Below are 10187 nucleotides of genomic sequence, written 5' to 3' on the forward strand. Positions count from 1 at the left end.
CCCCTTCTCCAATTTTACTCAATATAAAACACAAAGACACACTCTCTGTGTTTAATTACAGGATCATGTTAATCATCTAACCTCTGACAAATGACTAAGTTGCTCCCATCAATTGAATCAGAGAGAAATGGAATCCATTGAAGATGAGTCAACATCACTCTGAAAAAAAAGAGAAGTGGAATAGCTGTACTACTGGGTAGTGTCACACACACACACACACATTATACTCGCACACATATATTAGTATAATGAATATGTGTAAACATATCTAGGAACCAGCTTTAAAATTCATTGTTGCTAAAACAGCAAAAAGTACATCCCTTACTAACTACTAAAAATTGTTACTTGACACATTTTTCAACTTTCTAACTTTTCCAACTCAGTGTATGTCCTTTCCCTGCTCTAATATTCTGACTATTCTTGTCTTTGGAAAGAGGAAAGTAAGACTATTTATCCTCATGATGAAATATTTAGACAATTAAGGCTAAGATTTCCAAGAACGTATTAGTTGCAATTTATGCCTTTTAGAGCACTTAATAGCTTGCAGCTTATCTAATATATATATACATACATAAATTTGTATATATACACACATATGTACATATATAGATATATATGACAATGCAAATACACAGTTTGCTATGTTCTCTTATTTTATTTTATTTAATGATTACAAAATATATGAAGCATGAAGGATTCTGTTTTCCTTAGAATAAAATGGAACATTCATAAGGTCCACTCGTTCCAGTGGCTTTATCAAGCATCTGGCAAGATCTGTTAGAATTTCTATTATTATTTGAGTGCATAATTGTGTTTTCCTATAGAAAGAAGAGAATATCTTCCTACTTCCCATGAGTAAGTGATCCTGAATTTCCTACACTACGTGAAGCTTTGCAAGTAGTGTTGGGAAGCCTATTCCCTCAGTTGTATTTATAGTTTGTGGGATACCAGAGATAATGTTCAGGTGCTACCAATCAGGGCACTGAGATCCTGCCCCCCAAATGACACTCATGACATTGTCATGCTTTTCGTCAACTTCTCTAGAGGCAAATCTGTCCCCTGATATACAGCCTGGTCTTTTCAGTGAGACAAGGTCTCAGTTTGAGTTGTGGCTCTGCTACTGGTCAACTTACTGACTTCTCTGACCCTCTGGGTCCCCCACCACACTATGTAACTAACAATACTTGCCCTAATGGGGTTGTTGCAATGATTAGAAATAATCACTTTGCTGGAAGCCTTGTACGTAGTACACAGCTATTGTTTCTTTTTTAAATTAGCACAATATGCTTAGTCATTCGATATATATATTTGATACAAATTACAGAAACTGTACATGTTCATCAACTCAACACTACAATGGCTTCCTATTTCAAAGCCATGTTAATGAGTTTATTCTCTGTACATAAATGAGTTTATTCTCTGTAGATAAACTCAGTAACATAGGATGGAAAGATCTCTACTATAAGGCCTTAGCCTATCTTTGTATAACAGCATTTCTTACTGCACATTTCACCTTCTATTCTGATTCACCTACATAATACTGTTCAACTACTAATGGTTTCTGTTCAAACATGCAGATGATTATTTTTTGTCTATATGTCTTTAACCATATTGTTTCTCTCTCCTGGGCTTCTTTCACATAATCCTCAAACTATGAAAATTCTGCCCATTGGGGCACCTGGGTGGCTCAGTTAGTTAAGCATCCAACCTTGGCTCAAGTCATGATCTCATAGCTTGTGAATTTGAGCCACACGTCAGACCCTGTGCCGACAGCTCAGAGCCTGGAGCTTGCTTCAGAGACTGTCTCCCTCTTTCTCTGCCCTTCCCATACTGATGCTGTCTCTCTCTCAAAACTAAATATTAAAAACTTTTATAAATTAAAAGAGAAAATTCTGCCCATCTTTCAAAGTTCAGAGTAAATGCCTACTCAGCGAAGTCATCCTGATTCCTGTAGTGAGAATTAACATTACCGGTTTCCTGTTACTCTAGTATACAGCCACCTTATTATATTATAGGTACTTGCATAATTTTGTCTTGGTTCCTTGAGGAAAAAAATTTGGCATGGGCCACCTTGCCTTAATAAGTTTTGATGGATTGAATTGATATAAAAAGTCTCAAGTTTCAATGTTATTGAATAAAAATTTCTATACAAACAAGGTTTTATACTAATTGCTAGTTCTTTATTTTCTTTTCATGGCACAATAATAGTTAATATTCTACTAAACTCTTTTAACCAAGTTCTTTATGTATGTGTATTCTTAATCAACCTTTGGGTCTTGCAGACCAACTGTTTGCAATTTAATTACATATAACTCAACTCAGGGCCTCACTTTTAATAGAGTGCCTCTATCAACTCCTCAGTGTTGGTGGTTCTAAAACATCTACCTGGAAGTTGTTCTCATACTTGGTTTTTCTGCAACCCTAAGTTTCTGTATTTCTCCATGTCTGTCACAGGGACAGGCTGCTGAACGACCACAGGCTCTGGCTCCAGGTCTAATATCTTCACCAACAAGCATTAAGATATCTTCAAACAAACTACATTCAAATTATTTTGGTCCTGTTAAGGAATTTACTTTGAATCAACAGGTTTTTTATAAGAAGGGACGTTTTTGTCTTAATGCTATTCCCTTCACAAATGGTTCATCTGGCTCAGAAGTCAACTATTAGTATAAGGAAGAGAGATTTTTGATAAAGACTCTTCCATCTCCCTCCTGGGACAAGAAACCTCAAGAGGCAACATTCGGTAATGTAAAATGGAGAATATAAGCACATTTGAAGGAATGATGCCTACCACTGGAGCTCAATAGTGTCTTCCCTGAATCAGCTTCAGCAACTGACAATACCACTGGTGCCCTTTACAGGAACACCTATTTAAGATATTTACAACTCAGATATGCAGGTTGGTTCTGGTATTAGATGCTCTATATATTCTTTTCAATCTTTTCTTTCCCATGTAAAAGTGTAAAAATAGATTTTTATTGAGGTTTCAGGGCATCTTTGGTGCCACAGTAGCTCAAGAAGAGCTTTTTATTTTTTAAAATAAAATTGTAAATGTCCTCAGACTGTCATGTACAGGAGACCAAGCTCTTACACTATTTAAAAATTTTATGTGATCATAAATCTGTTCCATAGTCAAGTTACTGTTTTATAATACATTGTAACCTTTTTCTTTCTCATTTCCTCCATTTTTTCAAGAGATATATGTGAATTTTATTACTTTTGTTTAGAAAAATCACAGTGCTTTTTTCATTTGGAAAACATTTCCATCCATTACGTTCATTAACGATTTTTGCATGAATTAAGAGAACAACATATTTGTGTAGCAGTTAGTCATTCTTATTTGAACAAAAACAAAATGAATACAATGCTTGGCTAGAGCAGTACTGCCAAGTAGCCCTAAGGTAGCCCCCACCCATGGGGGATCTTACCATGTATACATGAGCCCAGCAACACATCAGTACTGATTTCCCCAAGGCTTTTCTTTAGTTTAGAATGAAGTCTGTCATGTACTTCCAAACCTCTAGAGTTTACCACACCCTCTTTTACTGTAGTAAGCAAATTCTAATCTGTCTTGAAAGAAAAATATTTGTAAGTTGGGAAATCTAAAGAAATTGCAGAATAGCTTCTGTGCTTCAAAACTATAAAATGAGAACATTTTTTTAATTTGTCTTAGAGCCCTTTTTTTTTTTTTTTTTAAGACTTTTTTAGGTCCATAGAGTCAGTGTTGCCATAAATCCATTTAGCCTTCCAGGGAGGAATGACCAATAATAAAGTACCTGTTCTCTAACTGAGGGTGTGCATAAGCTGGGACTGTGGATATTTCCTGAAGGCCACATGATATTTTTAAAAGGTAAGTGTATGTGTGTGTCTCTATACTGGAAAATAGGGGATATTAAGTTTCTTGAATTTTGAGTGCTAGGTGCTTAACTCCATTACAAAGAAGGATCTTATCAGATGTATAAATAAGCTCTTTGCGTCTGTAATGAACATTTGTCTTTTTTATTTTGGGTTCCAAAGATCTGTCTGATTCTTAATGCGACTCCATTACAGCACAGTAACTAAAGAGGATAAATTTCCATCTCTGCTGTCTTGAAAGCTAGGAAAAAGAACACATGACTTAGTCAGACCAGGGGTTCCTTTCATTTGGGACTTAGAACCTTGAAGGAGAGCTGCAAGAATTTAGAGATTTAGAGGTTGTCCATGTGCTAATGATGGAAAACAGAGAATAATGGTGGAGCCAGTAATCCCTTGCAGTGCCATTGGCAGTGTGTTCTAACCACACGGTGCCTGAGGCTTGACTTTGGTTTGGATCTTGATTTGGTGGCCTTTAGTGGATCCCAGCTATTTCCTTGGTCTAGTTCTTTATGTTTTCCAACTATTTATATCCTTCCAATACACTTTTCTTTCACTTTGAGCTAGTTTCCATTATTTAGAATAGAATTGCAACATTTTAGAAAGCAGTCCCAGGAGCCAGGCCATAATAATGACCTGAAATCTTCTTTATGGAGACCTGTTCAGTGGCCAACTAGAAGAGCTATAAATGTAAAGCTCCCAGAAGTGGAATGGGTTGGATTTTCATTCTAATTCAACAGAAAAAGGTGTGGGGATACAGAAAATAAATCTGAAAACAGACAAAATACAATAAGCCATACTTGGGTGATTCAGAGTAAGAGGAACCCCAGTCCCAGAGCCAGGAACTTTCCTCCACCACTTAGTCTAGTGACCTTAGGGAAAGTACTCTCTACCTCTAGGCCATTGTCCCTTCATCTCTGCAAGATGGATAATACCATTACCAGAGTATTTCACAGGGCTCTTAAGAATAGAAAATAAATGTAAGCAAATAAAGGATAGGATTAAAGTAACCTTATTGTTACTGTTACACTTATATTCTACAATAGATGGGTATCAGGCACCTGACCTGGGTTTCATTTTACAATGACGTTTAGAGTAACTCATAGAAGTCCTACTTCTTTCCTACAGATTGTAGCCTTGGCATGGTGGCAGAAGGGCAGAATTCACAGTGAGATGGGCTTGGGTTTGAATCCTGGTTCACAATCTGTAACTTATGTGACTCCAGCTCTCTATGTATAATAAGAATTTTATATAACAACATAATATCAAACAGAGACATTAGTATTAATTTCAGGGATACTGTAAGGATAATATATGTTTTAATAAAAATGCATTTAAATAATTATGTATAAACCAGTGTACATGCGCTAGTTCTGTCAATTATTAGCTATGTAACATGATAAGGCTTAACCTCTCTGAAATTCAGTATTCTCAAATATAAAATAGGAGTAATAATCAAAACTATGTCACATTATTTTACAGTATTAAATGATTTAATGTAAAAATATTTAGATTATTGTCTGGCATACTGACAATTTGTCAGTAACATTAGGTATTATTTTCAGGTAATGCACTTTATATATATCTGTTATTTAGTAAAAACTCAATTATGTTACTATTAGTTTTGCTTTCTTACAAATAAAAAAACCCACAATATCCAATCAGAATTTATTCCTTGAGATCAAAAGAGAAATGAGAATATGCACACTCCTACCTCGTCCCATATCTACTTAAGAAAACAGAGACATTTTTAAGTTCTTACCATCTGCCAAGCATTTATTTCTCATCAGCCACAACTAATTTTAAATTTCAAGGAATGCCACAGAAGCCAGGTCAGTTGTAGCTACTTGACCCTCAGGACTGAAATCGCCCCATCTATCCTTCTGTATCATACCTTCTCAGGCATTACTTTGTGTTCTCATTTTTATTCATGCATTTTTATCTTGTTCTACTTGGACCTGGAAACTAGTCTCTAGACTGTCTGCTCCTGTCTGTCATGGTGTTAGTTTCAGAATCCTCAAGGGATGTCACTGCTCGGAATTAACTCCAACTCTACACTCAAAACAATGTCCTGAACCACTGTAGCCAGTTTCTACTTTTATGCCATTTATTGAAAGAGCTCTGGCACACCCTACTGAGAAGACAAATCAAACATTATCAGGAGTGGTTAGGAGAAAGATAGAATGAATGGGAAGTGGTGCAGGATGCCAACCTAGCAAGTCCTCTAAAACAGTGATAGAGAGCAGCATCTGAGTTGCTCAGTATGATAAGTCGCCAACCCTAGCTCTGGTCATTATCTCATGGTTCCTGGGTTCAAGCCCTGCGTCAGGCTATGGAGCCTGCTTTGGATTCCCTGTCTCCCTCTCTCTCTGCCCCTCTCTTGCTTCCACTCTCTCTCATAAAAATAAATATTCAAAAACATAAAAATAAATAAAACAGTGATAGAGATAACACAAGATGGAGCAAAAAGTAGGGGATATTGTTCCAGAAACTGTATTTTTTGACTATAATAAAGAAGCAATAATCAAAATATTTAACGACACATATGTCAAGAACATCAACCAATCAGAATTAGGCAATCACAATGGACACTGATGATAAACAAGGACTTTCCTACAGTGATGTATACCAGCTGAGTATTACACTTGTTAAGACAACACATCTGTAGTAAGAAGGAGATTCTTCAAGGGACATATATTAAAATGTTTTAGTAGAAAAAAATGATTACATAATGGTCTTCTAAAAGAGTGCTGAAAAATTTCAAGAGTCATATGTGTTGATTAGAGTATGCAAGATTGGGACCACAGGTTAACTGTAGTGATTTGCATGTGTTTTCTTGTGCCTTGGTTAGAGGGGTGCATTAAGAAGAAATGAATTATATAGTTCTTGACTGTTGGAAATCCTGAGTTGGGTAAAATGTACAACATATGAAAGTATGGTTAAAAACAAAACTAATGCAAATCAGTAAATGATGAAACGTGGTGGAGAAAATTTTTATGTATAAATGAATATCAAACCAGAGGTTAGATTCTGGGTTTTCTCAGGAATTTATGGGGTTATTAGTTACTTTAACATTTTAATTTTTTACATTTTTTAAATTAAATTTTTTTTTCTGAGAGAGAGAGAGAGAGAGAGAGACAGCGTGAGCAGGGGAGGGTCAGAGAGAGAAGGAGATATAGAATCTTAAACAGGCTCCAGGCTCTGAGCTGGCAGTCAGCCCAGAGCCCGATGCGGGGCTCAAACATACGAACCATAAGATCATGACCTGAGCCAAAGTCGGACACATAACCAACTGAGCCACCTACTTTAACATTTTAATTAAAATGGCTTGCACCCATCCCCTATGCATTGGAAAGCTATGTGGGGCAGAATTTTTCATCTTCACTGTATCCAAAGCCCCCTCATGATGTCTTGTTCTGGTCTCCTGTCTCTACTGGTTCTAAATCACTCAGACTTTAACCTCTGTATCTGTCTTTCTTTCTCTCCCCCAGCTCATCCCAAAGGTGGAGTATGGTCCTTTGAGTTATTATCACTTTAATTTTTCCTACTATGAAAGTTGAAATGCAAGGTCTTGTTTTAATTTTAATTATCTTCACGTAGGCAGTCATGTTTTTTTCTAGGTTATTGTCTACTTGTGTTTCTTTAGTAGACTTTCTGGTCTTTCCCTGTATTTCTGTAGGAATATTTTACTCTTGGGGTACTATCTTACATATTGTTATAAATTCCCTACAAATTAAATATGTCAATAATATTCTGGGGCACTTGGATGGCCCACTTGGCTAAGCATATGACTTTTGATTTCAGGTCATCATAATTCCATAGTTCACAGCATTGAGCCCTGTGTCTGGCTCTGCACTAACAGCACGGAGTCTACTTGGGATTCTCTCTCTTCTTGTCTGTCTGCCCCTCCTCTGCTCATGCTTGCTCTCAAAAATGAAAAATAAACTTTAAATAAATATGTGTGTATATATATATAATTACTAGTATTCTGCCAGTATGTGTATAAATTGCCTTTGAAGTTATTTATGCTATATATGCCATTATAAAAGGCTAAATTTTCCAGCAGTTACATTTATCAAATTTTTTCTTTATGAGTCATTATCTTCTGAAAACCTTGCTCACGTGAAGATCAAATAAAAGGTTAAGACTTGTTTTTGGTTTTCCATTATAAAATTATAGATTCTCATTACAGGAAAAAATGAATAGTGTAAAAAGGTACAAATTAGGAAATAAAAATCAGGTGAAATTTCTTCTCTAAGATATTATAAATGTGCTTTAGGTGTAGATATATTAACATTTTTAATAGAAAATTTAAATCATAACTACTATACAATTTTATAACCTTTAATACATTGCAAGCATTTTCTCTCAATATAGTCATGAAAGCTTGGCCATAAGAGCTTTGTGAATAGAACATATGCTATTTCTATTTTATTAACTACACTTCCCATGTTTCTCAGTATTATTATAAACTCTTTTTAAGTAATTTTTTCTGTTACATAATGATTAGCTGGTGCATAGGGCTGCCCATGTGAGTAGCACTCTATCAACAATTGTCACCTGTAATTTGGAAGCATTAGTTCTTGAAATTTATAATTTGCTGCTGGTACAGGTATCCCTTTTGTTATTTAAATCCAATCCTTTTTTTAAAAGATGTGTTCAATAGCAAATATTGAGATGGTAAAAGCTCATACTCCACATTTTAAATGGAAGCATACCATACCAAGCTTTAAAGCTTTTAAAGATGCATTCCAAACCTGTCCCAAATCCCAAAATTTAGCAATCCCACTCCCAGATATTTACACAAGAGAAAAAAAAACTGAGACTAGAATATTTATAGAAACTTAATTTGTCATGGCTTCTAACTAGACACAGCTCAAATATCCATCAGCTGGGGAATGAACAGGCAGGCATAGTATGGTACATCTATAGTATTATTCAGCAACATAAAAGAATTAGAGATAATTTGAAAACTATAGGAATGAATTTCAATACATTTTTGTAAGGACTCGGACACAAAAGATTAATACTGTATTATTCCATGTACATATACTTTTAGAATAGGCTGAAATTTAGTGACAGAAAGCAGGTAGGGCTGGAAGAGAGGATTGACAGTAAGTGGATCATGGCAATTTCATCGGGTTAACAGAAATATACTCTTAACACAATTCTGGTTCTGATTTTATTGTTTAAAGTTATACATCAGCAAAGATGTTGACATTTTCAACATGTGATTTCTTTCAAATGCTTTTTTCGGTTTGTTAGGCTACATAAGGTGCCTCTAAGTGAAATAGTTGCTAAGTCTATAAAAGGCATTTGGTTTAATTCCCACATTCTAGGGGAATGGGACCTCTACTGATGGGGTAAACAAATATCTTTACAAGTCAGGTGGTTTTCAAATTTTATTTCCAAAACATTTAAGGGAGACATAATTTATTTACCTACTTACAGATCATTAAATATGACTTTAGTGATAGAGCATTCTGTTTCTTTGACATAATTGGGTATAAGTTCAAATACCTGAAAAACATTGCATTAAAAATTCCTTTCCATCTCATCTACTTAATTTACTTACTTATAAGATGAACAGGCTTTTAAGGATTTGCATTTATAAAAAAAATGCAACACAGGATTTGAATTGAAGCTTAAATCAGTCTTATTTCAAGAATAAGCACATTCATTAATAACAGTAATGTTCATCTAAAATAGGCAATATGGGGGGTACTCAGTTGGCTCAGCCATTAAACCTCTAACTCTTGTTTTTGGCTCAGGTTATGATCTCACAGCTCATGAGACAGAGCCCCACCATGGGCCTTGTTACTAAGGCACTTTTATTCTATTTATCCTATTCTATTTAGATTCTAATGGGTACAATTTGAAAAGGGATATAACAGTTTTAATTTAAAATGTCAGTATTTCCAAAGCACCGAAATTCTATTTCTTACAACTAACCACTTATGGTAAAACATTTATATTTATTTAAAATGTATGAGTGGCTAAATAGTTTTCCATAGTTCTTTTAGGGATTATTTGAATGAAAATCTTTAATGATGAGGACATGAACTATGTAACATATACTTAACATGTTTAATAAATTTTCATCCCAACAATATACTCCAAAAGTAAAGAATATCAATCCAGTTATGTTTACATAATGTAGTAACAAAACAGTAGAAATATGTTATTTCATTATTTAAAATGCCATAAATATGTTCATTTTTAATCAAATTGAATTTTCAATTTGATAACTCATTTTTTTTACTATAATAAAAATAAATAAGTGAAGAAAATCTGAAAATATTAAAGAGTGGAATAAAAATCAGTCCCTATATCAT

This window comes from Crocuta crocuta, unplaced genomic scaffold (assembly GCF_008692635.1).
Source record: "Crocuta crocuta isolate KB4526 unplaced genomic scaffold, BGI_CrCroc_1.0 scaffold151, whole genome shotgun sequence".
NCBI classification, from domain to species: domain Eukaryota; kingdom Metazoa; phylum Chordata; class Mammalia; order Carnivora; family Hyaenidae; genus Crocuta; species Crocuta crocuta.